Here is a 4,676-nt window from a genome sequence, read left to right as displayed (position 1 = left end):
GCGTGAGATGAAAGGCTTGATGTGTGAAACGAGAGGCGTGAGGCGAGAGGCGAAAGGCTTGATATGTGAAACGAGAGGCGTGAGGTGAAAGGCTTGATATGTGAAACGAGAGGCGTGAAGCGAGAGGCGTAAGGTGAAAGGCTTGATGTGTGAAACGGGACGAGAGGCAAAAGGCTTGATGTGAGAAACGAGAGGCATGAGGTTAAAAGCTTTATGTGTGAAACGAGAGGCGTGAGGCGGGAGGTGAAAGGCATGATGTGTGAAACGAGAGGCGTGAGGCGAGAGGCTTGAGGTGAAAGGCTTGATGTGTGAAAAGAGAGGCGTGAGGTGAAAGGCTTAATGTGTGAAAAGAGAGGTGGGAGGTGTGAAACGAGAGGCATGGGCCGAGAGGCGTGACGTGAAAGGCTTGATGTGTGAAACGCGAGGCGATTGGCGGGAGGCGTGAGGTGAAAGGCTTGATGTGTCAACGAGAGGCGTGAGGCGAGAGGCTCACGATAGAGGCGAGAGTGTGAAACGAGAGGCGTGAAGCGAGAGGCGAAAGGCTTGATGTGTGAAACGAGAGGCGTGAGGCGAGAGTCGAAAGACTTGTTGTGTGAAACGAGAGGCTTGAGATGAATGGCTTGATGTGTGAAACGAGAGGCGTGAGGCGAAAGACTTGATGTCTGAAACGAGAGGCGTGAGGTAAAAGGCTTGATGTGTAAAACGAGAGGCGTGAGGTGAGAGGTGAAAGGCATGATATTTGAAACAAGAGGCGTGAGGCGAGAGGCTTGAGGTGAAAGGTTTGATGTGTGAAAAGAGAGGCGTGAGGTGAAAGGCTTGATGTGTGAAAAGAGAAGCGTGAGGTGTGAAACGAGAGGCGTGAGGCGAGAGGCGTGAGGTAAAAGGCTTGATGTGTGAAACGAGAGGCGTTAGGCGGGAGGCGTGAGGTGAAAGGCTTGATGTGTCAACGAGAGGCGTGAGGCAAGAGGCTCACGATAGAGGCGAGAGTATGAAACGAGAGGCGTGAAACGAGAGGCGTGAAGCGAGAGGTGAAAGGCTTGATGTGTGAAACGAGAACCTTGAGTTGAAAGGCTTGATGTGTGAAACGAGAGGCGTGAGGCGAGAGGTGAAAGGCTTGATGTGTGAAACGAGAGGCGTGAGGTGAAAGGCTTGATGTGTAAAACGAGAGGCGTGAGGCGAGAGGCGTTAGGTGAAAGGCTTGATGTGTGAAACGAGAGGCGTGAGGCGAGAGGCATGAGGTGAAAGGCTTGATGTGTGAAACGAGAGGCGTGAGACGAGAGGCGAAAGGCTTGATGTGTGAAACGAGAGGCATGAGGCGAGAGGCGAGAGGCTTGATGTGTGAAACGAGAGGCGTGAGGCGAGAGGCGAGAGGCTTGATGTGTGAAACAAGAGGCGTGAAGTATAAGTCTTGATGTGTGAAACGAGAGGCGTGAAGTATAAGTCTTGATGTGTGAAACGAGAGGCGTGAGGTAAAAGGCTTGATGTGTGAAACGAGAGGCGTGAGGGGAGAGGCGAAAGGCTTGATGTATGAAACGAGAGGCGTGACGTGAAAGGCTTAATGTGTGAAACGAGATGCGTGAGGTGAAAGGCTTGATGTGTGAAACGACACCCTGAGGTTAAAGGGTTGATGTGTGAAACGAGAGGCGTGAGGTGAAAGGCTTGATGTGTGAAACGAGAGGCGTGAGGCGAGAGGCGTGAAGTGAAAGGCTTGATGTGTGAAACGAGAGGCGTGTGGCGAGAGGCGTGAAGTGAAAGGCTTGATGTGTGAAACGAGAGGCGTGAGGCGAGAGGCGTGAAGTTAAAGGCTTGATGTGTGAAACGAGAGGCGTGAAGTGAAAGGCTTGATGTGTGAAACGAGAGGCGTGAGGTGAAAGGCTTGATGTGTGAAACGAGAGGCGTGAAGCGAGAGGCTTGATGTGTGAAACGAAAGGCGTGAGGCGAGAGGAGAAAGGTTTTATGTGTGAAACGAGAGGCGTGAGGTGAAAGGCTTGATGTTTGAAACGAGAGGCGTGAGGCGAGAGGCATGAGGTGAAAGGCTTGATGTGTGAAACGAGAGGCGTGAGGCGAGAGGCGAAAGGCTTGATGTGTGAAATGAGAGGCATTAGGCGAGAGGCGTGAGGTGAAAGGATTGATGTGTGAAACGAGAGGCGTGAGGTAAAAGGCTTGATGTGTGAAACGAGAGGCGTGAGTTGAAAGGCTTGATGTGTGAAACGAGAGGCGTGAGGTGAAAGGCTTGGTGTGTGAAACGAGAGGCGTGAGGTAAAAGGCTTGATGTGTGAAACGAGAGGCGTGAGGTGAAAGGCTTGATGTGTGAAACGAGAGGCGTGAGACGAGAGGCGTGAGGTAAAAGGCTTCATGTGTGAAACGAGAGGCGTGAAGCGAGAGGCGTGAGGCGAAAGGCTTGATGTGTGAAATGAGAGGCGTGACGTAAAAGGCTTGATGTGTGAAACGAGAGGCGTGAGGCGAGAGGCTGACGATAGAGGCGAAAGTGTGAAACGAGAGGCGTGAAGCGCGAGGCGAAAGGCTTGATGTGTGAAACGAGAGGCGTGAGGCGAGAGGCGAAAGGCTTGTTGTGTGAAACGAGAGGCGTGAAGCGAGAGGCGTGAGGCGAAAGGCTTGATGTGTTAAACGAGAGGCGTGACGTAAAAGGCTTGATGTGTGAAACGAGAGGCGTGACGTAAAAGGCTTGATGTGTGAAACGAGAGGCGTGAGGTGAAAGGCTTGATGTGTGAAACGAGAGGTGTGAGGTGAAAGGCTTGATTTGTGAAACGAGAGGCGTGAGGTAAAAGGGTTGATATGTGAAACGAGAGGCGTGAGTTGAAAGGCTTGATGTGTGAAACGAGAGGCGTGAAACGAGAGGCGAAAGGCTTGATGTGTGAAACTGGAAGTTTGAGGTGAAAGGCTTGATGTGTGAAAAGAGAGGCGTGAGGTATGAAACGAGAGGCGTGAGGCGAGAGGCGTGAGGTAAAAGGCTTGATGTGTGAAACGAGAGGCGAGAGGTAAAAGGCTTGATGTGTGAAACGAGAGGCGTTAGGCGGGAGGCGTGAGGTGAAAGGCTTGATGTGTCAACGAGAGGCGTGAGGCGAGAGGCTCACGATAGAGGCGAGAGTGTGAAACGAGAGGCGTGAAACAAGAGGCGTGAAGCGAGAGGCGAAAGGCTTGGTTTGTGAAACTGGAAGATTGAGGTGAAAGGCTTGATGTGTGAAACGAGAGGCATGAGGCGAGAGGTGAAAGTCTTGATGTGTGAAACGAGAGGCGTGAGGCGAGAGGAGAAAGGTTTGATGTGTGAAACGAGAGGCGTGAGGTGAAAGGCTTGATGTGTAAAACGAGAGGCGTGAGGCGAGAGGCGTAAGGTGAAAGCTTGATGTGTGAAACGAGAGGCGTGAGGCGAAAGGCGTGAGGTGAAAGGCTTGATGTGTGAAACGAGAGGCGTAAGGTGAGAGGCGAGAGGCTTGATGTGTGAAACGAGAGGCGTGAGGTAAAAGGCTTGATATGTGAATCAAGAGGCGTGAGGCGAGAGGCGAAAGGCGAAAGGCTTGATGTGTGAAACGAGAGGCGTGAGGCGAGAGGCGTGAGGCCTGGGGTGAAAGGCTTGATGTGTGAAACGAGAGGCGTGAGGCGAGAGGCGAAAGGCTTGATGTGTGAAACGAGAGGCGTGAGGCGAGAGGCTCACGATAAGGGCGAGAGTGTGAAACGAGAGGCGTGAAACGAGAGGCGTGAAGCTAGAGGCGAAAGACTTGTTGTGTGAAACGAGAGGCTTGTGGTGAAAGGCTTGATGTGTGAAACGAGAGGCGTGAGGTGAAAGGCTTGATGTGTCAAACGAGAGGCGTCAGGCGAGAGGCGAAAGGCTTGATGTGTGAAACGAGAAGTGTGAGGCGAGAGGCGAGAGGCGTGAGGTGAAAGGCTTGATGTGTGAAACGAGAGGCGTTAGGCGAGAGGCGTGAGGTGAAAAGCTTGATGTGTGAAACGAGAGGCGTGAGGCGAAAGGCTTGATGTGTGAAACGAGAGTCGTGAGGTAAAAGTCTTGATGTGTGAAGCGAGAGGCGTGAGGTGAAAGGCTTGATGTGTGAAACGAGAGGCGTGAGGCGAGAGGCGAAAGGCTTGATGTGTGAAACGAGAGGCTTGAGGTGAAAGGCCTGATGTGTGAAACGAGAGGCGTGGGGCGAGAGGCGAAAGGCTTGATGTGTGAAACGAGAGGCTTGAGGTGAAAGGCTTGATGTGTGAAACGAGAGGCGTGAGGCGAGAGGCGTGAGGTGAAAGGCTTTATGTGTGAAACGAGAGGCGTGAGGCGAGAGGCGAAAGGCGTGATGAACGAGAGGCGTGAGGTAAAAGTCTTGATGTGTGAAACGAGAGGCGTGAGGTAAAAGGCTTGATGTGTGAAACGAGAGGCTTGAGGCGAGAGGCGAAAGGCTTGATGTATGAAACGAGAGGCGTGAGGTGAAAGGCTTAATGTGTGAAACGAGAGGCGTGAGGTGAGAGGCGTGAGGTGAAAGGCTTGATGTGTGAAACGAGAGGCGTTAGGCGAGAGGCGTGAGGTGAAAAGCTTGATGTGTGAAACGAGAGGCGTGAGGCGAAAGGCGTGAGGTGAAAAGCTTGATGTGTGAAATCAGAGTCGTGAGGCGAGAGGCGTGAGGTGTGAAGCGAGAGGCGTGAGGTGAAAGGCTTGATGTTTGAAA

This window comes from Penaeus chinensis, chromosome 2 (assembly GCF_019202785.1).
Source record: "Penaeus chinensis breed Huanghai No. 1 chromosome 2, ASM1920278v2, whole genome shotgun sequence".
Lineage (NCBI taxonomy): Eukaryota > Metazoa > Arthropoda > Malacostraca > Decapoda > Penaeidae > Penaeus > Penaeus chinensis.
Note: the sequence above shows the minus strand (reverse complement) of the source record.